At 43.2% G+C, this 27,888-nt stretch overlaps 1 long non-coding RNA gene across 1 annotated transcript in view; it reads left to right on the top strand.

Moving 5' to 3' along the window:
* The first annotated feature begins 2,814 nt into the window (after positions 1-2,814).
* Positions 2,815-27,888, top strand: part of LOC140641828 (uncharacterized) — a 223,548-nt gene continuing 198,474 nt past the window's right edge. The window contains exons 1-5 of the long non-coding RNA XR_012038423.1: positions 2,815-3,099; positions 6,435-6,491; positions 14,442-14,511; positions 23,767-23,918; positions 24,153-24,256. This is a non-coding gene — a long non-coding RNA (uncharacterized lncRNA). The remainder of the gene's footprint in view (positions 3,100-6,434; positions 6,492-14,441; positions 14,512-23,766; positions 23,919-24,152; positions 24,257-27,888) is intronic.

Genomic DNA, 27,888 nt, shown 5'->3' on the forward strand with positions numbered 1-27,888 from the left:
GCTGAAAAGAAGACATTCCAGGATGCTGGTACAAGATGGGAAGCAGCCCAGTAGTTAGAACCAGAGACCGACTTGAACCTGCAGGGGTGGGGACCCGGGGGTGCCCAGGCATTCTGTACAAACTTGGTACTTGAGTAGGTGTGTGGGCGTCATGATGGGGAGAGATTGTAGGGGTAGAGGTGGAATTCTAAAAATAAGGAACCCTTGAATGTTTGGGGGCAGCCAAGCCACATCTAGCTTTAAAATTTTTCTTTTTATTTTAGAGGCAGACTTACCTCCTCAGGGTCCTGTGATGGGTGCTTGAGAGAGTCTGTAGGAAGAATCATATTAAGATTCAAGCTCCAAAGCTATATGATGAGGATCAAGTCCTAGTTCTAGCCCTTTATAGCACATGACTGTGGGCCATTTGCTTAACCACTTTGAAGCTCAGTTTCGTTCTCTGGAAAATAGGCAAAACAAACAAACAAAAACTTACTGAATTCACTGTGTTGTTTTGAGATCATATGATGTAATATAGTGAGAATTGTCTGGAATAATGGCAAAGCACCAAGGACATACTAGTTGTTACTCTGAAGGTCCTTTTTCCTCTTTTTTTTTTTTTTTTCCTCTTGTCTCAACTTTCTTTTTCCCTTCTTTCTTCATAATTGCCCACAAAAAGATTTTTAAGGGCTCCTGGGTGGAACCCTAGAGCTGGCTCTTGGCATCCAGGTAGGTAGGACATCACTGCGGTGCTAAAAGGGTCTGAGAGTGGTAGGGCAAGGCACAAGGCAGAGCTGGCTACAGCCAGTGGCATTGAGTTCCATACCTGGTTCCCCACCAGAGACTAAGGGCAGGTGGCTCAGTTTTGACATCTGCATCAGGTGGACTGGAATCCCAGCTGACCATCATGGCTCCTACTCTTCTGTCACTGCCCCATGTTCCTGATCCCTTCCCTGGAAATCATTTAGCTGCTGCTGAGGCCGGCAAGATGAATGCCACGGAACATGCCAATCTGAAGGTAAGTCCCTGCCTGTAGGATGACTGCTCTGCACTCACCTCCACAGCACACAGAAACAAATGACTCTTTAAGAAGGAAAACGAAATCTTCTAAGCGCACTTGGCTGTATTGGGAGACCCAATTACAGTAAGTCTAAAAATAAGGCCAGGGGAGGACCAGTGTACATTTAAGTTTTTCCTTAAATGCACAAAAGGTTTCTCTTTCTTTCTTTCTTTCTTTCTTTCTTTCTTTCTTTCTTTCTTTCTTTCTTTTCTTTTCTTTTCTTTTCTTTTCTTTTCTTTTCTTTTTCTTTCTTTTCTTTCTTTTTTTTTTTTAACCTGATGAGGGAACACTATAAGTCAACAGGCTTATTTTGCCTTATTTTGTTGTGTAGGACAGGACCCGAATAGCTCAAGGGAAAAAGTTCCTGAGATTGTAGCTTGTTGCCTGAAGATCCAACCCAGAGAAAGTTATTTTTATACCTAGTGGGTTTTTTTTTTTTCCTTCTTTCTTCTCCTTTCAACTGCCTGGTATTTATCCTCACATTTAGGGGGTTTGTCTTGTGAAACAAAATATTTTTTCTTACTTTCCTTGATCATAAAAGAAATACATGTTCATTGTAGAAAATTAGAAACTTACCAAAAAAAAAAAAAAAAAAAGGAAATGAAGAAAAAGACATCCATCATTCAAAGATAACTGTGGTTAATGATAACTGTGGTTAAAGCTTTGATACATTTTCTTCTGGTCTTTTTTTCTTTGCTCCTTTTAAATAGGTCCATATGATACATAGAGTGTCATGTCATACAGGTGTGACGGAATGTTTCAACGCGGAATACACTGCATGTCTCTTTCCCATCATGTCTTCTTCCTTCTCTTCCCAGGGATAAGTTTGTTCATCAATCTCTTGCTTTTCTTCATCATTTTCCACATATTTAGACATCGCTAAAACAATATGTTGTTTAATTTTGCAAGTTTTTGATCTGTATAAATGCCAGCATAGTGTATGTTAGAGCTCAGAAGTGCCAAGAAATCTTATGGGGACCGGTCACCTGGTGACTCTGGGTGGATCATCTGCCCCATGTTCCTGATCCGATAGTAGATGTATTATGCCTTTCTGTATGAGTCAAGAAGATACACTGCTTTGATTTTTTGACTCCTCTATGTTTGTAATATGATGATAGATCTATTTCTAGCTTATTCATTTTTACTGCTGTATAGTATTTCATTGGATGATTTTATCCTAAATTGTAGTATTTTTCCGTTATCCTGTGGATAGCCTTTGGGTTGTTTCTGGTGCCGGCAATTTCAAGCAATGTGCTTATGAACATTCTTAGGTATGTGTCTTGGCTCACATGTATAAGAGTTCTTCATTTATTGCCTACATCTATGCTGGGTCTTAGGGTATGTGCAACCCCAAATGTACTAGAAAATGGCAAATTATTTTTTTTAAATGATTATATATTTAAACTCCCATGGCAAGTGTTATAAGGGTTCCAGCTACTCCAGATCCTTGGCAATGCTAGGTATTGCTGGACTCTTCTATTTTTGGCATTCTGGTAGATGAAAATGATCAGCTTTTAATTTGGATTTTTTTGATTTCTAATTAGATTGAATACCTTCAAAGTTTTCTTTTTTTGAGGTGGCTAGAAATGTATTTGGCTTCTTTCTTTCTTTCTTTCTTTCTTTCTTTCTTTCTTTCTTTCTTTCTTTCTTTCTTTCTTTCTTCCCTTTCCTTTCCTTTCCTTTCCTTTCCTTTCCTTTCCTTTCTTCTTTCTTTCTTCTTTCCTTTCTTTATGAGAATTCTGTACATATTCTGTTATTCCTTGATCAGTACTAGAAATATTTTCTCTCAGTTTTTGTCTTTTCACTTTATTGTTTTTAATGAGCAGAGGTTTTTGAATTTATCAATTTGATAATGGTATATCTTTTTTTAAAAATTTTTATTTATGATAGTCACAGAGAGAGAGAGAGAGAGAGAGAGAGAGGCAGAGACACAGGCAGAGGGAGAAGCAGGCTCCATGCACCGGGAGCCCAACGTGGGACTCGATCCCGGGTCTCCAGGATCGCGCCCTGGGCCAAAGGCAGGCACCAAACCGCTACGCCACCCAGGGATCCCTATAATGGTATATCTTTTTAAATGCTTTTTGGTGTGTCTTATTTAAGAAATTCTTAATGCTTATTTAGTATGCTTTTTAAATTTATCAGTTTGATAATGCTGGTATTTATTTATTTATTTATTTATTTATATTTATTTACTTTTAAAGATTTTATTTGTTTATTCATGAGAGACACACAGAGAGAGGCAGAGACACAGGCAGAGGGAGAAGCAGGCTCCATGCAGGGAGCATGACGTGGGACTCAATCCCGATCATGCCCTGGGCCGAAGGCAGGCTCTCAACTGCTGAGCCACCCAGGGATCCCAATGCTGGTTTTTAAAATGTTTTTTGGTGTGTCTTATTTAAGAACTTCTCAACCCTGAAATCATCAGTACATTTTAAAAAAGTTTAAGTTTTGTATTTCATTTCAGTCTCTAGAATACCTGAAAGTGATTTTTTTTCTGCTATAGGTGAAATAGGGATCAAAATTATTATGATATTTTCCATATGCATAACTGATTATCCTGTAAGCATTTACTGAGTATTAATGTGTACCCACTGACTTGCACTGAAACTCTTTCCTATTTTAGGTATCTGTAAGTTCATGAGTCTGCTTCTGGGCTCAGTCTTCTCTCATGTGTCTCTTCACATATCAACAGTACCCTATCTGAATTTCTTGTAATTTTATAGTAAGTTCTGGTATTTGGAAGGATGAATTTTGTTATTTGTTCTTTGTTGTACTTCTTAATTGTCTGAATTACTATTGGGCCTTTACTCTTGCTCATACATTTCAAATTAGATGTTCACATTCCTTGGGTAACCCTGCTAATATTTTGATTTCAGTTGTATTAAGTCTGTAGACTAATTTGGGGAGAATTGATATCTGTGTATTGAAACTTTCTGTCCATGAACATAGTTCCACTCTTTGCTTCCATTTAAATATTTTAAAATGTCATTTAGCAAGCTAGATAGCTTTCTTCATAAAGGTCTTGAGCATTTTTTATTAGAATTTTGTTACCATTTTGTAAATTGTATTCTTAAAATTGCATTTTAAACTGATGATTTTTGGGTTATAAAAATGTAATGTTTTATAAGTGTAATTTTTTTGAGTTTTGTTTGCTGATAGCAATTTTGTTAATTTTATTATTCTTTCTAATAATTTATAGTTTCTATTGATGTTTTTCTGTGGGCAATCATATAATTTGGGAATAAAGGTAATTTCTTACCTTTCTTTTATGTGTATTGTCTAATGTCAAATTTAAACTAGCAAGTTTTTTCCTGACTCTAAAGGAAATTCTTCTAATAATTCATCATTAAGTATGATATTTACTTTGGATTTTATAAATGTCATTTTTTAAGTTAAGGAAATTTCTTTCTATTTCTAGTTTGCTAAGCTGTTTTTTTAAACTACTTATTAATGTTGAATTTTTAAGGAGCTTTTTGTGTGACTACTCATATGTTCTTGTGATTCATCTCACTTAATATGTTATGATGATGAATAGCAAAAATAAATATCTAATTTATGTCAGCAAGGCATTTCTTGGATAAGTCAAATTTTGGTAATGTGTAATATCTTTCTTTATAATTTCTGGATTTAATTTGCTAAACTTTTGTTTGGGGACTTTGCATCTACGTTCATGTGGTTAGTGATTTTATTGGCTAGTGATTTTCCTTTTTTTATATTATATTTGCCTCATTTTGATATCAAAGGTATACTTTCTTCATCAAATGAGTGGGGAAGTCATTTTCCTCTTCTGGTTCTCTGCAAGAGTTGGAATTATCTATAATTACCTGTTCTTGACATTTAGTTAGAACTTGCTTTTATAACCACTGGGGCTGTGAGTTTTTTTATGGGATGGTTTTAAATTATAGATTTAATTTTTTTAATGGTTAGAGAAAAAGCTAGGTTTTTCTAATTCTTTTTTTAGTCAATTATGGTGGATTATATTTTTCTAGTAATCTTTCCATTTTATCTAAGTTTTAAAACTTATTGGCATAAAGCTGTTCATGGTGTTTTTTACTCTTTTTATTTTTAAAAATATTTATTCATGAAACACACACACACACACACACACACACACACACACACACACACCGAGGCAGAAACATAGGCAGAGGGAGAAGCAGGCTCCCTTAGGGGAGCCTGATGTGGGACTCAATCCCAGGACCCTGGTATCAGGACCTGAGCTGAAGGCAGACACTCAACCACTGAGCCACTCAGGCACCACTTTACTCTTTTTAATCTCTGCCCTATCTGTAGTTGTTCTTCCCTATTTATTTATTTATTTATTTATTTATTTTTAAAAAATATTTATTTATTAGAGAGAGCATGTGCACATATGAGTGAGGGGAGGGGCAGAGGGAGAGGGAGTGAGAATCTCAAGCAGACTCCATGCTGAGCTTGGAGCTTGATGTGGGCCTCAATCTGACAACTCTGAGATCATGACTTGAACTGAAATTAAGAGTCAGATGCCCAACTGACTGAACGACCCAGGTGTCTGCTCATCCCTTTTATTATTCCTAATAATAAAGGAATGAGCCTTCTGCCTTTTTGTTCTTGATCATTTTCACTGAAAGTTTATCAGTTTTACTAGTCTTCATAAAGAACTTTGATGTTGTTAAAGCTATAATATTTCCATTTCTATTTTCCTAATTTCTGCTCTCATTTTTAGTTCTTTCTTATGTCTACTCTCCTTAGATTGATTCAGTGGTTATTTTCTAATTCCTTAAGTTGAATATTTAGCTCACCATATTTCAGCCTTTCTTCTTTTCTAATCTAAGCATTTAAAGTTGTCTATTCCTCCTAGGGGTGACTGGTGGCTTAGTCAGTTAAGCTCACATTTCGGCTCATGTCATGATCTCAGGGTTGTGAGTTCTAGCCCTGTGTCTAGCTTCATATTCAGCATGGAGTCTGCTTGAGATTCTCTCTTCCTCTTCATCTACCTCTCTCCCTGCTTGCATGCTCTTTCTCTCTCTCTCTCAAATAAATAAAGTCTTTTTTTTTTTTTTTTTAAAGTAAAGCTATCTATTCCTCAAGTATTGACTTGGCTATGTTCATTAATTTTGATGTGTAGCATTTTCACTGACATTCAGCTCTATATAAGTTCTAATTTCCACTTTAGTTCTTTCTTTGATCTTTGACTTATTTAGAAGTATGCTCATAAATTTTTAAAATCATAAGATTCTCTTTGTTTTGTTGTTTAATTCCAACGGAATTGCTTTGTGGTTAGAGAATGCAGTGTGAATGCTTTGCTTCTGAATCTTGCTGGACTTGCTTTATGTCTGGAAGACTAGGTTTTGTATATTAAGTGAAAGCCATAGGGGTGGTACTTTACATACATTATCTTGACTTTTCCCAACAGAGATTCCAACACAAAATCACATGTATTTAAAGGATGAAGAAACTGAGGCTCAGAGAGGTAAGTGGAGGAGGCAAGAGCTAATTCAGGTTAGTTTAATTCAAAACAGTTTTCTCATATAATAGCTTAATCAGTCATTTGGAAAATAAGATTAGTAGCAAAGTCAGATTATTATTATATGAACATAATATTCATATTAGAAAAATAAGAACTTAGAGGCTATCTGGGTATTTCCCCTTTTAATCTTAGTGCCAGCTCTTCATTAATTTCAACATCCATTCACAAATCTGTTGAGGCCACCCTGGGGCAGGCCCTGGGCTCAGTTCTGGGTCTGTATCTTGCCCTTGAGAAATCCATATTCTAGTTGGAAAGTGAAGAAAACTTGGGTTGCCCTCCCCTAAAATGATTCTTAGCATTGTGGGATCATTTGTTCTTTTAGTGAAATATAAAAATATCTCTTAGAGAACACTTGGAGGAAAATGTTGAATAAATAGAGTTGCTATTTCTGAGCTGATTGCTGTGGTGATGATTCTGTAATCATTGTGTATTTTAAGTACCTGCCCTTTCCAAGTCTCTTTCCCTGCCCCCTGGTCCTTTGTTGTTGTTGTTTTCTAAGTAGTCTCTATGCCCAATGTGGGGCTTGAACTCATGTCCCTGAGATCAGGAGTCACTTACTCTACAGATTGAGCCAGCCAGGCACCCCCTCTTGTCTCCTGGTCTTGGGAGCAACTCTGGTTTCATCCTAAGCAATCTCCCTGGGAGGTTTCTCTTAATCACATCATTGCAGCTTCCTCATGAATGTGGACTCCCCCAGGTCTGTTTCTCCAGCCCCAACCTTGCTTCCACTTCCTTTCTTGAACTATCTGTGCCTCTCTGCCAAGGATACCAGTTGCCTTTAACCTTGGAGGGTGAAGGCTGTGAAGGTCGCTAAGTTCAGGGTGGAGGCAGAGGTGCTTTTTCTGCCTTTCCATTCTACTTCCAGATTTTTGGCCCCTGCCTCAGGGCAGCACACTCCCACCCACTCTCCCCTTTGCTCTTCATTTTTTTAAAAAAAGATTTATTTATTTATGATAGACATAGAGAGAGTGAGAGAGAGAGGCAGAGACACAGGAGGAGGGAGAAGCAGGGTCCATGCCAGGAGCCCGATGTGGGACTTGATCCCGGGACTCCAGGATCACGCCCCGGGCCAAAGGCAGGCGCCAAAACGCTGAGCCACCCAGGGATCCCCTGCTCTTCATTTTCAAGGCCAGGCAGTGGCTAGGCACTTTTTCATATAGTAGATGTTTCAACTCAGCTTCCCAAACCACCTTGTAAGAAAGTCATTCTTACCTCTACTTTATAGGTGAAAAAGCTGGTAGCTTAGAGAGGTGAAAATTTGCCCCAGGTCCTGGTTTAGGAATGCAGGCTCAGATCTACCTCTGAGTGGTTGTCCTTTCACCCCATTCTGTGGTCTGGGAAGGCTCAGAATCCCATTCCTGCTTCTACTAAGTGGTGACCATGGGCAAGTCACTGGTCGTCAATGGAAATAGTTCTTTAATTCTAAAACCAGGAGACTCATATCTACCTTCGCTTTTCAAAAGACTATTGGAATTTTCAAAACAACCGGAGTGTTCTTTATAGAAGACACATGAACTTAGGCTGGCTATGAGATCCACCTCTGAGCCTCATACATGCTTTCTGCCCAAACCAGGATAGGCTTTGCTTCTTTGGGTTGTGTGTATGTGCCTGGGTCCCAAGATGCAGTTCCTGGAAGACAGAGAAAGCTGCCTATACAGAGAGATGAAGTGGAGAGAGAATGGAGCATTTAGGAAATGGCAAGGACTTTGTGGCTGGACTGGGGGCGGGGGTGGGGGTGGGAAGAGTGAGAGGCAAGCAAGGCCCAGGTGTCCTGCACCATGGTAGAGAGGTTGGCTTTGAATTTGAGGACAGTGGGAAGTCAGTGAAGGTATTTTAAGCAATGATGATGATGTTGACAATGATAACCATGCTTCTGCTAATAGCTCATGTTTATTAAGTGCTAGGCATTTTTTCACTAACTCATGATGCATGCAACAACTGTAAGGGGATAGCTTCTGTTATTGGCCTCATTTTATAAATGAGGAAGCCGAAGTTCAGAGATGGTAAGTAACTTACCCAAGGCCACACAGGTGGTCTGTGGCTGACCCAGACTTCAGACCCAGGCTGTTTGGCTCCATTGACCACCACTGTCTTAACCATGACTTTTTCCTCTGTGTTCAGAGCTAAGATGTTACCTTGATCCCTTTGGCAGTGTGTCTTTTAAGGAAGATAAGTCTGTGTTGAGGAAGAGAGGGAGAGAGATTGGAAACAGAGGAACAATCAGAGGCTCTTGTCTAGGCAAAAAGATGACAACAGCTTTAATCCAAGGGAAGTCACAGTGGATTTTGGCAAATTGGAGAGGCTTTAAGACACTGAATGAATTAGTGCATTGATTCATCCATCCAGCAACTATTGCAGGATGGATATGCCTAAGATGTGCTGGGTCCGGAAATGTCCAGGCCTCCGCTGCGGGTGGCCTGGAAGGGTTATTGGTCTGTCAGTGGGAGGGGAGAGTCCAGAGTGACTTCACCAGACAAAGAAGTTTCTTCCTAAAAGTGAAAGTGCAGCCCCTACTGCTGCCCTGGGCAGAAGGTTCTGGAACCTTCCAGTAATCTCCTCTGAACTCCTACTGGTGGGAGGTGTGAACCCCGTGGAAAAGGGGCCTCCTGTGGTTCCCACCCTACTGTGACTGGCTCCCTTTTGGCTCTGGATAAAGTTTACCTTGGCTTTGATTCCTCATTAATTATCCTCGAAGGTTAATTCTGTAAATGCCAGTAATGACCAAGAGTTAATTTCTCTCTCTCCTGCCTGTCTCACTTCTTCAATTTTTTTTTTCCTTTAATGGGACATCCAAGCTCGTTGGAATGTTTACCAAAGCAGGGTAGTTAGAGATGTACATAGATGAATTTACCTTGTCAGAAGGATCTGGAGGTAGAATTAACGTGAGAGGAGTAATTGTCAGGTGAATAATTACCTGGAAACCTCAGCAGGGAGACTGCTGGGGTTCTCTAATTATTTATCTTCTCCCAATTTTCTCCTCTTTGAACTGCCAGCATGGGGGTGTATGGGGGTGGTGTGTGGAGCAGGAGGTATTATTTTGGATTTCCCCTCTTGATTGTGAAATGCTTTCTGAGGGGGCTTTGGCCGGGATGCGGGATGCAGGATGGCCAGTCAAGCCCTTTGTGATTTGTAGGCCACTTTCACACTCATGACTTCATTTGGATCATCTCAAGTGCTCTCTGACATGGATGGTGCTGTTAGCCCCATTTACAGATGGGAAAACCAAGGTTCCTATGGGTGAGGTCATCCCCACAAGCCACACGACGAAGAAGTGGTGTAACTGTGGGTCAGAGCCAGGCCTCTGATTCTCCCCAGCCCTCTGGCTGCCTTCTCCTTCCCCAGGAGGCTCCTGCCCCCTCCCAAACACCCGGGCCGGGCTGGCTGCGTTCCTCCTGCATGAAGCCCAAATGCTCTGCTTCGAACAACCTGCTTCCCTGTAGGCTGGTGGCCGCACCCCTTCCTCAGGCAGCTCATTTTCCATTTTAAGATTTCCTGTTTGAACCAAAGGGCAAAGATCTCGGTAGTATCAGCCTGGAGCTGGGCTTCTGTGTGTATAAAGGGGAGCCTCGGCCCCTGCCCTCTGTTTGTCCACAGGCCTTATCGACAGAGCCCAAGTCCCAAGTTCAGAGGTTCCAGTTCCTTCCCGATTTGCTGGGTAAAGTCCGGCCTTCCGTGCAGGCGGCCAGGGCGGGCGGCCAGCCTGGAGCCAGCATTCATTTATGGCCGGGCAGTGCTTCCGTCCTGCCTGGTGAGCCACTGGCTGCAGCTGACGGACAGACGGATGGATGGACATGGGGACTCCAGGGTGTCTTCTTTCTTTCCCCCCCTTTGCCCCATGCCGTGGGCTGACTCATCTGGTGCCCTGCTGGCCTTAGGCAGCCTTGTGTCCCTGCTCCCTGCAGCCTCCTTGAAACTCCAGAGCCTCTTTGAAGGACTGGACTGGCCCTGCAGGCCAGCACATTGTACCCGCGCTCACTCCCACGTTCCTGTACAAGCACACGAGCCCAGCTAATGCCGGGGATCTCCATGGCTGAGTCCTTTTCCAGAGAGAGGCACTTAACTGGTGCCATTTTTATGGGGCATAATAAGGACTATTGCTGGAAGAGCAGCCTGCTGGTTCGAAGGCCCTTTCATCTTGTAGTCTCATCTGATCTGCGGGACCATCAGGAGTCATATGGATAGTTATCGCCTCCATTGTACAGATGAGCAACTGGAGCTCAGAATCAATGGCTTCGTTCCATCAGCCTTTTATTCAATTAGAGGAGACAGAAATGCTCTCCCTATTTATGTTGCTCAGAAATCATAAAACAAAATCAGTGATTGCAAGGCAGGGCATAGAATGCCAGAAGCTCCCTGGGGTGCTGTGGGAGCAGGGAGCTGGGGTGTGGGATGTGGGCTCAGGAAAGGCTTCCACAAGATTTGTCCAAGACTCCTTGGAAGCACAAGTAGGCCTGGGGAAGGACTGTGGCTCTCACTGGTATTGCTAGGACACTCCCCACCTCTCAGAGTCCTGGCACAAATGATACACTGGGGTCCTTTTACATTGACTCCCACGAGACTATAGGTCTCTCCGCTGGAATGTCGGCCCCACAAAAGGAGGAGCTTCATCTATTTTGTGAACTGCTTTATCTCCAGGGCTTAAAATGGAGCCTGGCCCAAGGCACTCGATAAATATTTGCTGTTGAATGAGTAGACACAGGCGCGCGCACGCGCGCACACACACACACACACACACACACACACACACGATGAATACGTGCCACTCTGTATCTCAGAACTGTAGAAGCCACAATCTGAAGGAAGCTCCTAGAATAAAATAGTACATATTGCTAATTGGGAGCAGATCCAGAGGCAGAGCCATAGAGATGTGATCTGAGTCTCATATGTGTCCCCAAAAGACCATGGGACCTGGTGTTGGTGTTGGGGCACTCAAATTCTTGTCCCATTTACATCTTCCACCTCTGGGGGACCTTATTTTGCCCCACTATAGAATAAGAAGGTCCTGTTGGCTAACCTTGGGAAGCCCCTTTCCTGCCCCAACGTTTGGTGAGTCTGGGAATGGGAGAGTGGCACTGGACAGGAATTTCTCAATCCTAAAGAGACTCCTCTTTTCAGTCTGAGAAGGCAGTCTGGTCTCCCTGTGCCAACCCTTGTGGCTAGAGAGATGCCTGGCCTGTGGTCACAGCTGCCAACCCTCTGGGCTCCTGACTGCCTCCCCACTGGCCTGCCCTGCTGCCTGCTGGAATGGATCCTGTACACCCACCCATGTGACTCTGCCCATTCTCAGTCCAGCCTCCTCATTCCCTTTCTTAGAACATGGTATCTGGGACCTGAAGAGCCTGGGGATGATAGGATGTCACTGGACTAACCTAGCCTGTGGTTATCCTAGAGCCCCATGGCCTGTGCAGGTCCTGACCCAAAGATGCCCAGTCTGGCCTGTCCTTTGTCCTTCCTCCCTCATAGTAGCTGATCTGTGGTGTGGTATGTAGCACAGAGGCTCAGAGATTCCAGTACTGCTGGGAAAGACCGGGAGCCCCCAACAGTCCCTTGGCCTGCAGCCAGCATCTTCCCTGTCAAGCACCATTTAGAGAGGTCATGGGTGGGAAAGATGCTCCATCTGTCTGCCCTACCAGCCAGGCTCTTTCCTTTGAGCCTTTCCCATTGGCCTGTCTTCCTTTCTTCCCCTGCCCCACCATGTGCTTTTCTGTTCCCCCTCTCTGGGAGAGAACCTGCTTCAGTGGAACTTGGGGTTAGAAAGAACAGAGAGCCTTTTAATCCCAGCCCTGTTATAAATCAGCAGTGTGACTTGAGCCTCAGGTTTTTCTTCTGGAAAATAATTATTTCTTCCCAGGCTTCTTATGAAGACTCTTTGAGATAACAATGTATGTCAAACTCTGGGTAGGTAATAGCAGTGAACAATACCCTAGAATTAGCTCTGTACTGGGCATTGTCCCGAGCATCCTATGACCCTAGGAGGCAGCTACTATTTACTCCTAGTTGACAGGTAGGTTAAGTCATGGCCCAAGGTCAGACAGGTTGTTAGGTGGCAGAGCTGGGGTCATGAATACAGCAGTCTGATTCCTAACCAGTACCCCCCTACTTTGGGAAGAAGTGTGTTTCCTGTGTAATGGTGGGCTCAGTGGTTCTCAGCTAATTTGGGAGCTGCTTGCCATTTGCCTTGATGAGACTCATCCTTGGGCTATCTTGGGGACTTCATCCACCTCTTTACTCTTCCTTTTCCTGCACACACCCTTCCCCATAGCTCTGGGTGGTTCTGTTTTCTTGTTCTGTGCCTGGGGGTGGAGGCAGAGCACCTGAGGCGAAAGTTTTGTTAAGGAGGCTTAAACTGAAGTGTATCTGTCTGTCTTTGTTGTGTGCCATTTTATTTATCTTTTTTATTTTTTTAAAGTCAGGGATTTTTTTTTTTTCCTGAGAGACACACAGAGAGAAGCAGAGACACAGGTAGAAGGAGAAGCAGACTCCCTAAGGGGAGCCCGATGCGAGACTCAATCCCAAGACCTCAGGATCATGACCTGAGCAGAAGGCAGATGCTCAACCAATGAGCCACCCAGGCGTCCCAGTTGTCTGCCATCTTAAAGGAGGATAGAACATGGCTTCTGAGTGATTGAATTCAACAGACACCCCAGACAGAGCTCAGAGCTCAGAGACTTTACTAGCAGGATTCTCCCCCCTGAGCCTGTTACGAGCAATGGGGGCCAGGCCAAAAGGGGAGGGAAACAAGTTCAGAGATAGGAAAGTGTGCCCATTTTGCAGACTGAAAGGGTGAGGGTCGGGGCCTGAAGCTAGCTAGCAGTACTGATTCCTGATTGGATGTTTTTCTCTTGATTCTTGTGTTCCTTTTACATTTTAACACTATTTTTAAAACTTCAGGGGACAGAAGGAGGCCCTTGTTGGCCTATGATGGCTACATTTAAGATTCCTACGTTTAAGAGTAGTAGCTTTTGAAGGAGGCCCATTTTTAATCCTGAGAAGGAGTCTGGGACAGAATGAGGCTGAGGGAGTTTGAGCCGCAGGAGGGGAGATGAAGCGACTTACCCAGGGGCACATAGCCTGTGCTGCCTCCAAGAAGGCAGCAATACCTCATTAGCCAGCTCAGGGCTCCTTCCAGGCTGAGGGTCTGAGAGAACAACTGGAGGCCACAGAGTGAGAAGCATTTATTCTGGAAAGCCAGAACCTTGAATTTGGAACTGGGCTCTGCCATGGAGTTTCTAAGTGGGTCTGCAGTGAACCTATTCCTCTCTGGACTCACATGTCCTGCTGCACAAAGGTATGCTCTTCATGGACCCTGGGCCCAGGGATCCAGGCTCAGTCACCCATTCCCATGTCCTTGCCATTAGAGATCAGAGAATAGATAGTAGTTCTGGGCCAGGGGAGAGAAGATCCCTTCCCCCAATGACTTAATTCTTCCCCAAGTCCTATAGGAGAGTGCTGGCTACCTCTTATCTCCTAACAAGCTGGGCACAGTTTTCCTCTTCTGACTTGAAAGAAGGAAAGGAGAGCAGGGATAGGGTGGGGGTTTTACCTAGGCAGAGATAAGAAGCAGGGACCTCAGTTCTAAGGCAACAACTTTGACTGACACATTTTCAGTTCAATGCCAACCTGTAGGGGGACGGATGGTAAGAAAGACATACTGAATGTGTGCATCTATGGTTAAGTTATACCTGGACTTCAGAAGTGACCAAACATGAACAAAAATAGGTGTGTTTTAGGATCGAGGAAATGCAATATTTACTTAGAAATGAAAATCTATTGCCTTTGACTTATGATAAGATAATTATGCTCGTCTGAGTCATTGTCATATGCATTTGTGTTCGTAAACCTCCCTCATTAAGTAGTAAGGGTACATATTTTATCTTAATTCATTTTTTATAGGGCTGTGAATTCCTGCATTTATCTACCTTCGTTTTCCTGTGTAGACACAAGGCTGCCTGGCTTCAGAGAGGTGAGATAACTTATTATCCAGCAGCTATTTCCCTGGAAGCCAGCCTAGGGCTGAAGTGGGCTCCAGTTCTCCTTCCTACTGCCTGCCCATAAGCTTGGATGATTCACTCCATCTCTCTGTCTCTTTCTCATCTGCATGATGAAGTTAATCTCTTCTGTCTCACATGGGCTGTCGTAAAGATTCCTGGAGATACTGCCACAGCACCTCTGTGAAGGAGGAGCTGGTATTGTTTAAAGCCCACCATGGTCTTAGCCCTTCCTCCATAATGTCCCAGTTACTGTGAATGGCCCCATAAACACAAATCACAGTTGGGTTGACAGTATGCATTCTTGAGAAAGGGCAGGGGAAAGTCTGTAGACTTTCAGTTGAAGGCTCTGAGGTCTCACTGCCTGGATATAAAGTCCTGCTTGATCATTCATGAGCTATATGACCTTCGACATGCAATTTTGGAACTCTTTAGCCTCAGTTTCTCATTTGGGAAATGGGACTATTAATAATATTATCTCACAGGGTGGTTGCTGGGATTCAATGAGAATATCAAAGGCATGTATAAAGTTTAGCATGGTAAATAAGAGCTTAGATAATTCTTTTTTTTTTTTTAAGATTTTATTTATTTACTCATGAGAGAGAGAGAGAGAGAGAGAAGCAGAGGGAGAAACAGGCTCCACTCAGGGAGCCTGATGTGGAACTCAATCCCAGGACTCCAGGATCACGCACTGGGCTGAAGGGAGGCATTAAACTGCTGAGCCACCCAGGGATCCCCGATTATTGTTATTTTTAAATAAAAATGTGTGCCAGTCCCTTTGCTAGATGCTTGCCATTTATTAATTCTGATGACCCTCTGTAAGGTTGGTGTTATCTGCCTCATTTTGTAGATGGAGAAATGGAATCTTGGAAAGGTCATTAGGAACTCTCTTATAGTAAGCCTAGAAGTGAGATTAGGCCCTTTCCACTTTGCTCTGTTGCTTTTTTTGACCCCATAGCAGAAAAAAATGCAGCTTTCCATGTGATTGAGTGTGGTGCCCTCTCATTCATTGCCAAACTGGAGTCTAAGAGTCCTTTGGAAGTTTCTCATTGAAAGTCTCCTTCTGCTTCAGACAACTCTGGATTGTCATCGCCATTGACAGAGTCCAGTAGATTGGATCCCCCAGCCCACCTTCTGGTAACCCTACAGATTCCTCTAGTTAACCACTGAAGCCTCCTGCTCAGAGCCATTGTCAGTCTCCAGCTGCCCTGCAACTGATACCAGCAAGTTCCCTTGTAAACTGAAATCACTCCTTCTGGGTCTGCATGGAAATTTCAGTGACTGCTGGAGAGCTCCACTGGGAAGTCATTCGGATTTGTCAGTTTCTCTTTTAGAAACACCTTACCCGGAAGTTTGAAAAAAATTCCCTTCCAACAGCAGAGTCCTCCTTAAACTTCTGGGACATAGGGGCAGTAGGCCAGGTACAATTCATTGTACCACGGTGCTTTACTTTCCATTAGTTCAGTCAATCCTCATGAAAACCTTACCATGCGGTGTTATTGTCCTATTTCACAGCTGAGGGATATTATGATGTGTGGTTGTATAGATCATAGGCTCTGGAGCCAGACTTCATGGGTTCAAATCCAGTTACTCCATCAACTAGCTGTATGACCTTGGGTACCTGACTTCAGCTGTCTGAGCTTCAATTTACTCTTCTGTGAAATGGGAATAATGGTAGTACTAAATTTCGTGGGGTAGAATTCAAGTAGATACTTGCATATTGTAACAGTAGCAGAGGCTGATACTGCTAGAGAAAAATGATCAGAGAGGGGAGTCCCCTACCTCAGGGCACTTAGCCAGGAAGAAGTAGAAGTCTCTCTGGAATCCGCCCTTATCAACAGCATCACATTTTCTCCCTTTGCTGAGCTTCTGACTCAGACCAGTTTCAGACCAAGCCTAGAGCCTACCAACAGGCTGTTGAGGGATGAAGGCAACCAGAGTGGCCACTCTAGGGACACTGGTCAATGAGGACCTAACAGGTCATGCTGTTCAAGGATAAACGATTCACAAACCATCACAACCTAATTCTTGTGGTCCATGTAGGGGAGGCATGCAGGGAAACTCCTTATCAGGCTCGACCATTACCCAGAGGATTGTGCAGCTCATTTGCTAGTTTTGTTGACTCTTCCAGTGAATGTCTGTGCTTCTAGAAGAAGAGAGAGGAAAAATACCCAATCTAGGACATGAGTTGGGGATGGAGGAGAGAATTATTTGGGTTCTACCTACTTTTTGCCCAGCACAAAAACTGGTGCCCCCACATATGAGCGGGCACTGTTTTTTCTCCCCCTCGTACTGTAGAAGAACTTAGAGTGGAGGGGCCTGGTCTGGCATCTGCACGAAGAAGTGGGAATATGACCAGTTCTAGCCCTGCTGGTCTTTGTAAGTGCCTCTAAGACACCAAGTCCTTTTGTACCCTATGCCCTTTGTACATGCTAGCTCCTCTGCCCAGAATTTTGCTTATGCATCTTTCACAGTCTAAGGGATTCTTTCTTTAAGCTCCTTACTTGCTTCATGGTCTCAGCATCCTTGCATTTATTTGCTCATTTACTTCTTAAAATTTTTATTTATTTATTTTTTTGGTCAATTTCTTCAGTAAAACGTTAAGTTCCAAGAGAGCAGGGCATTGTTTGTCTTACTCACTATTGTGGACTCAGCACCTAGGACAGTATTTGGCACTTAGTAGGTGCTCAGAGTTTTCTCAATGGGAATATGAGAACTAAGAATCTGACCCAAAGTTCAGGCATGAACTGCTATTCCACACTGCTATTTTTTTTTTTATTGTAACAGCTTTATTAAGCTGTAATTCCTATACCACATAATTTACCTGTTGGAAGTGTACCATTCAATGGGTGATAGGGTATTTACAGAGCAGGACATTTTCATCACCTCAGAAAGAAACCCCCTCCCTATTAGCAGTCACTCCCCATTCCCATGTCCCCAGCCCCTGACAACCTTAATCTATTTTCTATCTCTGTGGATTTACCCATTCTGGACATGTCATATAAATGGAATCATGTGTGGTCTTTTGTGATGGGCTTCTTGCACTTAATATAATGTTTTCAAGCTCCATCCTTGGCGTATCACTACTTCATTCCTTTTAGTGCCAAATAATAGTCCATCATATGAATATAGTGCATTTGGTTTATCCATTCATCAGTTGATGGGCATTTGATTGTTTCCACCTTTGGGCTGTTATGAATAATGCTGCTCTGAACATTCATGTACAAGTTTCTATATGGACATACATTTTTTTTTTTTTTGGACATACATTTTTATTTCTCTTGGGTATGTATAGACTTTCACTTTGCTTTTTAATTCTCTTTTGCCAGCCAGTTACAAAAGTCTCTCCCTTGAACAGGTGGAGCCTGGCCTCCCTGGAGGAGCTGATCCATCTTGCTCCCTTTCCACTGCCTCTGCTCTGGCTTTACCCTCCAGGGACTGTCCAACTGGGGCCCTGGGGAGCTGAAGCCTTTCTATATATATGGCCAGGCAGGCATGACATCCTCTTGGCTTTGAGTTGCTACCTTTGGTAGCACCCTACCTTTCATCTTTATAGAGGGAGAACAAAGATCAAAATGCCTTGTCCCCAGACAAAAACAGACACAGTATTTTAATGATTAACATCATGACATTGTTATTGGCCTGCACAGGTCTCCTGCGGTCAATGGGCAGCAGTGCTTCTGCTGTTCTCTCCTTCATCCTTCACCCCAGGTTGAAGAATAATTTTATAAGGATTCAGTGCTTCCCTGTGAAAAGGTCTGTGTACTACCACCTTCTGTCATCGCCAGCCTGCCTGGCATGCTATAAGGAGTTTTAAAACTATTCCCCATAATCCATGAACTTCTTTTATCTGCCTCCAGATGTTCTGCTGGACACTTCATTGATTACCTATTTTTGTCCTCTTAGTCACCTGGCAAAGCAGCAGTTAGCATCTCCATTTTACAGGTGGGGAAACTGAACCCAAGCTTTGATCCCTTATTTCCACCTACTATGACAAGGAATCCAAACATACTGAAAGAAACACCTGGAAGTAACACTACAGCAGAGCCAGCACTTCCCCTACCTCTTTATTTCTTCCTTTTTGAGGCTAATTTCCTTTTATTTTTCTTTTAAAGATTTTATTTATTTATTTGACAGAGAAAGAGAGAATGAGAGAGCAAGCATGGGCAGGGAGAGAGGTAGAGGGAAAGAGAGAAGCAGACTTCCCACAGAGCAGGGAGGCAGGGAGCTTGATGCAGGGCTGGATCCCAGGACCCTGGATCATGACCTGAGCTGAAGGCAGATGCTTAACCAACTGAGCCACCCAGGCACCCTCTTTTTTTCTTTGTAGAATCTTTTACTTCACTTCCTCCTCCTTTCCATTCCTGTCTCCAGCATTTTCCTTAGTTTATCTAAAGTGGATGCAGAGGGACTTAACTTGGTCAAAATGAATAGCGCAATGTGCTACTCAGACTTTCATTCAATTGTTCACTTCCTGCTCATTTATAGAGCTCCTTCTGTGCTCAGCACCAGGCTCCGTGCTATACCCTTTAAATACAAAGGTGACTGTGTGTGTTCTGAGTCTTCAAAGTCCTAACTGTCTAGTGGAGAGGCAGAAATGCAAGCAGTCAGTTTCCAGTTAACATGGAGAGTGTTTCTGTAGCAGGATTCACATTCTGCTACACAAATACAAGGAATAAAAGCCAACCTGGAGAAATCACAGAAGACTTCCCAGAGAAGGTGTCACCAGAATTGGGAACTGAAGGATATAGAGGGGTTGGTTTTATTTATTTCTGGACAGACCATGTTAGTGGTGTCAGTTGGCCTGTTTACAGTCTCCTTGATTAAAGCAGACATTCTCCATATTGCATACCTGGCCTTTCCTGGCAATAACTGCTGAGATCAGTCCAAGATTGACCTTGGACCTTAGGAAAGCTGATTCTTAGGTAGGCTGGTGACCACTGATTAGTGGCCTGGCTTGCAAAGATGACCTTAGCTAATCAATTTCCTTTTTCAGGAAGTCAGACTTGGGAGCAGGGAGGTGGATCTATTTGGTGCTGGTGCCGGTGCCGCATTTGCCAAATTGCAAGGTGGAGTTGAGGTGGGGAGGCCACAGTGGGGGTGTGTGAGTGAAGGCACAGAGGTGGTAAAGCAACACATAATGAGAGGAAGCACAGGAGAAAATAGAGATGGGGTGGGTCAGTAAGGAGAAGCTGAGCGGTCAGGATGATGACAGAGAACAGTGGCTTCTCAGAGAGAGCAAGCAGGAGGTGCCTCAGGTGGCGCTGATTTTGTAGTCCCTGGTCTGATCCCTCACCTCTACTCCTGTCTTGGGATGTCTGTGGAAGGCCACTGAGCAGCCCTGCTATATATCCTCCCCTTTAAAATGAGCTTGAATGCATCTTAGTTCTTGAAACCCAGACACTTGGCTAAGACAATATTCTCTTCCAAAAATGTTTCCAGGCAGAGCAGGGCTTTTCCAGTTGGGGAAAGGGAAGAGGTCATGGTAGAATAATCTAGAAAGAGTCACGCTCTGAGGAGGTGCGATGGTCAGTGTGGTTGGGCCTAGAGTCAGTGATGGGGCTGGTGAGTTCTAGAGGCAAACTGAGAAGGCTTTTATGATTTGTTGGAGGGGAAATTGCTAGTAAGTCGATCTATAAATCAGGTTGTGAAAAGACTGGCCTTTGTCAGGAGTGAACCCATCCATCTCCCTTTTATTCCTGGCTTCTTTTTGTAGATTGTTCTCACCTGAGGCATCTTATCTCAGCTGAACTTTTGGCAACAGCAGAGCCAGAGGAAATGATTTTATTTTATTTTATTTTTTTACAAGCCTGCACTTTTTTTACAGCCCCTTCTGGCCAACACTCTCTCTGTTATCAGGAGCTGAGAAATTTCTTACCTGTGGTGTTGACCTTGGTCAAGTGCCTCAGTCTCTTTGAGTCTCATTCATCCCACCTGTAAAATGGGAGTGATTTTGTCCAACCAGCCAAACTCAGGGCAGTCCTTTCCCAACTCTCTGTGAAGTATCAAGGTTAAAAAAAAAAAACCAATTTATCTTAACTTTAAAATTTTCCGATCTGTTGTAGACTCATACTAGAATGTCACTTATGCCATATGCAGCCTGTGTTCAGCAACACCTTGTTCCTTGAGACAAGTGCACTAATTACATGCTTGAATGTCCCACTAGTGTCAAAGTGTTACATACGGGTTTCTAGCCACTCACTTTCATGTCTGTGTTTATTGTGAACTGGAAGTGGTTTGCAGACTAGCGTTGGTCTGTGGACTATAGTTTGAGTAACATGGGGTTAGGAGTCTTAATGAGATCAAATCATAGCAACCCATGGGGTAGGACTTCAGGAGCAGAGGATCCTTCATCTGTATCTTGTGCACGGGATCTGTATTAATGGGGTCAAAAGGTGATGCAGATTTCTGGGTCCCTGAACAGTATTAACTCTTACTTCAGCTTTTCTGACTATATTCCTACACTGACTTAATGTTTTCTGGAGTGTCCCTTTCTCATTACTTGTGGCTTGGTGGTCTATTCTGCACCGAAAGGTAACATGTCTGCAGATGGGGCCTGCTGGTTTTAGGGTCAGACAGCTTTGAGCTTGAGTCTCGGCTCTGGCACTTTCTAGCTATGGAATGTTGGGCAAGATGTTTAATGATGGCTCAGCATCTTCATTTATGGCAGAATGCCAATGAGACTTAGCTGGCAGTTATCATGAGAACAAAATGATCTAGTACGTAAAAAAAGTCTTGTGTCTAGTAGGTCTCCAATAAAGTGGTTTCCTTTGCCCTTGTACCCTGACTCAATTTTTTTCCTATTGTATCCTATGAGATTTGGTAGCCTCTGGAAGTGGCATAGGCAGGCAAATACCAATGATGGCAGCAGTGCCACAAATCACCACGTCAGCACATTCCCCACATGCTTTGCTGGGGCCCCAAGAGGAGCCAGAAGCAAACCCCATGGGTCACCCAAGTGCCAAAGCCCTTTTCTTCCACGGCTTTTCTGCCTGAAGGGACCCTTGGCATCCAGACAGCACAGGACCCTGAAAAGTGCTCGTTGATGGCGGGCCACTTTGTACAGGTGCTGTTAGTTGCCTGCCCTTTGCCCTACCCCTTTCTTCTCTGCTAACAAAACCTCAGTTTGGTCATGGAAGGTGTCTCTGTTTCCAGCTCAATGGTGAATTGTGAGTAATTTAACTAGTTACAGTAATCCTATTTTCCCTTGTCAGCAGTGGATCCTAAGGTGTATGTGTCATCTACCATGGCAGAGGTGATGCAAAGGGAGAGCTGATAGGAGGCATGTGGAAATGGTTTCTTCACCTCTTCAAAAGAGGAAACTGGAAGATTCAGTTTCTTTTCTGCCTCTGGACATTTTTCTGTTTGGATGGGATGCCTGGAATGGTGGCAGCCCTCTTACGACCATGAGGGGAGCCATTCTGGGAACAAAGTTGATATACTGAGACATGGAAAAAAAATCTGGATACTTGGTGAAGCTGTCAAATCAGCCATGAAGTTACCCTACCTCAGGCTTCTGTGCTACCTGAATTAGGGAAATGGATTTGTAATCATTGTGCTAGCATTCTTCATCTTAATTCTCAAGTAAAATGTGAGAAAATGAGTTTTCTCATACCCTGCAATGCTGAAAGCAGAGGGATGTTTGAAGATTTCTGGGCATGGACTCTCCTTCCTTCCTATAGGTAGGAAATGGATTCACTCTTGCTATGTTTAAATACTCCCATAAATAGAAGCCATAGGTGTTAGGGTGAATTCATAGGTAGTTTAGTGGTGTAAGCTCTGAATGAGAAAGGGCAGTGACCTAGCTAGCCCTTTGAATGTCATCAGAAGCATTGGAAAACCTCACTAAGTCATGTGTTCTGGTAGCACCTGCCTTCTGTTACCACTCTGGGATCTAGAAGATGCTCTACTTTTAGATAGTTAAACTGGGGCTTACTATAGAGTGTGTGTGTAGGAGTGTGTGTGGAGGCAGGAGGGACCTCTTCTAAATTCATCTGGAACCTCTGTACTTGCTGTGTTTGAAATAATGGATTTCTTAATTCTTTAAGCCACTTTTATTTTTTTAAAAGATTTTATTTATTTATTAATGAGAGACACACAGAAAGAGAGGCAGAGACGTAGGCAAAGAGAGAAGCAGGCTCCGTCCAGGGAGCCCAATGTAGGACTCGACCCTGCAACTCCAGGATTATGCTCTGGGCCGAAGGCAGGCGCTCAACTGCTGAGCCACTCGGGCATCCCTTTAAGCCACTTTTAATTGGATGGTTTCTTCTTTTCTGTTAAAAAAATGCCTTAATTAATACATGTTCTTTTGGGGCACCTGGGTGGCTCAGTCGGTTGAGCATCTGCCTTTGGCTTAAGTCATGATCTCAGGGTCTTGGAATCGAGCCCCATGTCAGGCTCTGTGCTCAGTGGAGAGTCTGCTTCTCCTTCTCCCTCTGCCCCTCTCCTCACTTGTGCTTTCTCTCTCTCTCTCTCAGATGAATGAATAAAATCTAAAAAAAACCCAAAAAAACCAAAAAACATGTTCTTTTAACTGTGAGTGCTTGACCTGTAGGTGCAGGGGTAACTACGCCAGTGTTAGGAACATAAAAAAGTATGTGCTTTCTAAATTTCGCTTTAAGTTTTCACAGTGAATCCCAGAGATAAGTAGGCTTATGTTTGAAAAATGGTCCAGTCTACCTTTTCATTCACTCATTTGAACCTCTCTAGCCTCCCATGTGCCAGCCACTGGAATACAATGGAAAAGGGGCCTGTCTTTGAGGAAGTCATGTCCTAACCGACTAGCACTTTGGGTACTCTATATGCCAGTATTTTTTTTCCCACCACTTCAGGATTTTTAATTCATCTGAGATGTGTCAGGGAAGGAGAGATTTATTTTAGCTATCATTAGAAAATCTAGGTTTATGTGTGCACTGGTTTCAATAAATGTGTCCTTGAGTAGCCAGCAAGAACATCACGGTGGGAAATGTCATAGCCATGTGTTTTCTTTACGTTAAAAAAAAACAAAACATAAATACTCCCACTTGAGGTATGCAATAATTATGCATGACATATCTGGATCTCAGACCATCATTGGTCCTCCAACTGGGCAGCTGTTCAGCTTTATGATCCACTCTAGTGATGATGGGATTAATCTTCAGTTCTTTTGTACATGTCCTGATGTATTGGCTCTTGCATCTTACCTGCAAAGGATTGTAGAAGAAGACAAATAAATCTAATCTTTAGGACAGTATCTTTACAGGTGATATCATATCAAGCCACCAGGACTTTGAGCTTGGGAGGCTACAAGGTTGTGATCTCCAAGGGGAAATGAAGATGTGTCTTGGGGGGAATCAATCTGATTTTACATGATGAACTAGCCACTAGCATCACTATGAAAACAGTGAGTCCCAGGACATAGGTTCTTCATTTCTATCTGTCTGGAACTTGCATTTTTTCTTCTCGGGGAAGAGTTGCAATTAGAGTCTAGTCCTGATTTCTGATCCCTCACCTCCATCCCTGCATGTTGAGAAAGAGTGGTTGAACCAGGAGGGAGCAAGAAGGGCTTTTGGGGCATGGACATGGTAATTTTGGCTGTGTGCAGACACACTGTTCATTCTGCTTTTTTCACCCTCAGGTGAGGAAAACCAGGCAGGTAGAGAGAAGGCAAGAGCTGTGTATGTGCCCATTGTGGGGACACCCATGGAGTGAAAAGCAAGAAACGTGACTCCACCCTGCAAGGTAGAGTTGGGCTTGGTTGCAATGAGCAAGGCTTCTTGGTTAAGTGCAGAGCTTGTGTTCAGGCCCCTTGACAATTGCTCACCCCCTTCTTTGTACTTTTTACTAGTATTGTTTCTACCATATAATTAACAGTTTATTATATTTCCATTTGGTATAACACGTGTTTATTGAACTGGGATTAGTGAGAGGTATAGGCGATACTAAAATGAATCAGACACTAGTGTGCATGGGGCTCATGATCTACTCAGAGAGACTGAAAGATAAACATATCCCAAAAGCTCAGTAGTAAAGTGTTCCCCTAGCAAGGGGGCCTTTACCCATGCACCTGGAGCACAGAGAAGGGGCCCCTATCCCAGCTGTACGAGGCCATGATGTTGGGAAGAACAGCTAGGCATTCGTGTGAGTGGAGTAGAGTGTCCAAAAGATAAGGGTAGCAAGAGGGAGGCTGGGAGAGAAACTCAGGTTGTACCATGGAGAACCTTGTGTGGACATGTGTGGAGGATGGGCTTCATCCTATAAATGAAAGTAATCAGTTGGCAGGTTTTATGCTGCGGATGCACATGGTCAGATTCCTCCCTTTCTCCCAACTTTCTTTTGTTCTCTCATTTTTTTTTTTTTATAACTTCCTAACTGGCCTCTGTTACCCCCTCCCTAATTAGTAGTCGTAGTAATAATAATAATAATCACTAGCTCTTTTTGAACACATGCTATATATCTCAGGCTTTGTGCTAATAAGCACCATCCTCAAATCCCTTTTAATCCTCATCAGGAAGGCTCATCAGGAAGCAGCCTCAGAGTGTTTAAATAACTTACCCAAAGTTACACGGCTAGGAAGAAATAGAGCTAGAATTTAAATATAGACACAGTTTGAGGATAAACCTGCTCCCTTCCTGGGATGTCCAGAGTCCATTCTGAGATGCTTTGGTGAGGGAATGTTAAGGCAATAGACAGACGTAAGCCACACTGAGGAGTCGTCATCAGAACACAAGAGGATTAGAGCAGAGCTGTCTGGTTCTCTGCTGCCTGACACTCATGTGCTCCAGATCAGTTGTTCCTGACTCTTCTCTGAAGCTGGAGAAGCAGCTCCTTGTGAGCTACCTCGCTTGATCCCAGAGCTCAGGAATGCAGCAGACCTTCACAAGGGAATGAAGAAGACAGGCTTCCCTGACACAGGGCTCAGCAAGTAGCCAATAAGTGGTTGCAAACCATTTTGCAGTTAGTAAGTGCCCTCTTGATCAGGCATAGGAATAATAAAAAAAGATTACTCTCTCGAAGGGTCAGTGACTCATTTCCTTCTACACTTCTTTGCCCATTGAAGCCCTTTACCTTGCACTCAGTTAACAACAATAAAGACATAGTCAATCAACATCAACCGGATCATGGGACAGAATAATATGAGGCCTGACTGAAGCTTTGTTCCTTGCAAGTTGATGATGATAGTGGTGATGGTGGTGGTTACTGCTGGTTGATGATGATAGTGGTGATGGTGGTGGTTGTGTCTTCTGAGTGCTTGCTGTATTCAAGGAAGTTTCATAAGAACTGGGTAAGGGAGATACTTTCATTACCTCCTTTTACATATGGGGAAACTGAGGCTTAGGCACATTAAATACTTTCTCCAAGGTCATATAGGTAGTGGTGGGACCCATCCTTCTATCCTCAGGATAGGATGTTTACCAGCATTGTGCTTTTATTATAGTAGTTGCTGTCATTATTATTACATTTTATGGAACAAACGTTTATGCCAGTCCCATGTTGGGCACTTTGAATCCTATTTAAATTTCTCAATGGCTCTCTGAGGTTGGTATTATTCCTACATTCCAGCATTTTATTCTGAATCTAGTTACTGTGCACAACTCTGTGTTGTCTACCTATTGTTAAATCCACTTGTGAGGGGGATAAAACACACTATAAAATAAACCAAACACCTGAATGCGAACACTTTCCACATCACCTATTTATTTTTGCACCCTCCCTTCCTGTAATAAACATGTGTGTTTAAATTTAGATTATAGGTACCTGTTTGTTGCTAATACAGGCGCAATCCATGCAATGTTTTACCCTTCCTTTATCACCTGACATTGTTTGAGGACATTTCTCTAAATCTTCATAATGATGATTTTCTTTGGTGACCATAACCACCTTGTGGATATGTCAGTATTATGAAAGTGAATTTTTGGACCGTTTAGTTTACAATAATGATCTGTGTCTAAATCATTTAAAAGATTTTTTTAGTTGCTTTTTGGTAATAATTGTCAGCAGAGGGGTTATTGGGTCAAATGGCCAATAGCGCATGTTTATTGAGCAGTCTTGTGTTCTTGGCTGTGTTTAGGAGCTAGAGACACACTGATGACTAGAACAGACACAGTTCCTTTCCTCACCAAGCTTACATCCTCTGTAAGAGAGAGACCAAAGAGATTAGCAAATAAATAAGATGATTATGAATTGTGACAGTGCTCTGAAGTTATCGGATAAGCAAAGGGATGGGATAACTGTTGGTTGGGGGGACATAACTGGGGGGTGTCTGCTTGAACAGATTTCCTGGAAGCTGCTCTGAGAAAAGGCCATTTGAGCTGAAACCCAGAAAGTGAGGGTTATCTAAGCGGAGGGATGGGGCACATGCAGGTGTGGGTGTCTCCATATGTCCAGTGAGCTTGGCATGTGAGCAGTATACAGTATTCAGTATATAGATGACCACACATCTCAGTGCAGTGACTTGCACCAAAAACCTGGATCTGTTTGGGGGATCTCTTTAGTCCTGCTCTCTGACTCTTCTAGTAGCCTCCTAATGGGTTTGTTTCTGCTCTTGTCCCTTCTTAATCAATCTGCCATTCGGCAGCTAGCATAACCATAAATATGGATCATGCATGACTTGCAAGTTACAGAAACTCCACCTGGAACTTGGTTGAGAAAAAAAAAGCATTTAGTGGCTCACATAGATGAAAAGTCCAGGTTCAGTTGGATCTTGGGGCTCAAATAATTGCCACAGGACTCATTCTCAGCTCTGTTTTACTCTGGCCTGACTTTATTTCTAGGCATGTTCTCCTCTTGGTTATGGGAAGATGGTTCCCAGCAGCAGGTCACACTTATAACTTTATCAACATTTCTGGCTCAAGTTTTGTTTACTGGCCTGGTTGAGGTTACGTGGTGGCCAGGTGGGCTGGGGGTGGGTGGGTGAGTTGGTTGGAATGTTGAGGGATACACTGAGGCAGGGAATGATTATCCAAGTGTGGATTATGTGCCCATTTCTGGTGCTGGGGAGTTGGGCCAGTACCACCCAAAACTCATGGGATGAAGATTAGTGGAAGGGTAATTAATTATTCAGAGGCAAATGATGTTCTGCTGCCAGGAGGAAGTGAGATGCAGGGCAGGCAAAAGCAAAATGATTTACATCTCTGTCTATGTCTATATCTACATTTACTTTTGCATCCATGGAAAGATCCTTCTCCCTTACTCATTATAGTGCAGCCGCTTTGGCCTCCTTCCCTCAGCCTGGAACCCTCGAACTCTTTACCGCCTCCAACACTTGGCACATGCTCCCTCCCTCTGCCTGGACCATTTCCAGAAAGACTGGATCATTCTCATCTTTTAGCTCTTAGCTCAAATTACCCTTTTTCCGAAGCCTCTCTGGCTAT

The sequence above is a fragment of the Canis lupus genome, chromosome 10 (genome assembly GCF_048164855.1).
Source record: "Canis lupus baileyi chromosome 10, mCanLup2.hap1, whole genome shotgun sequence".
NCBI classification, from domain to species: Eukaryota; Metazoa; Chordata; class Mammalia; order Carnivora; family Canidae; genus Canis; species Canis lupus.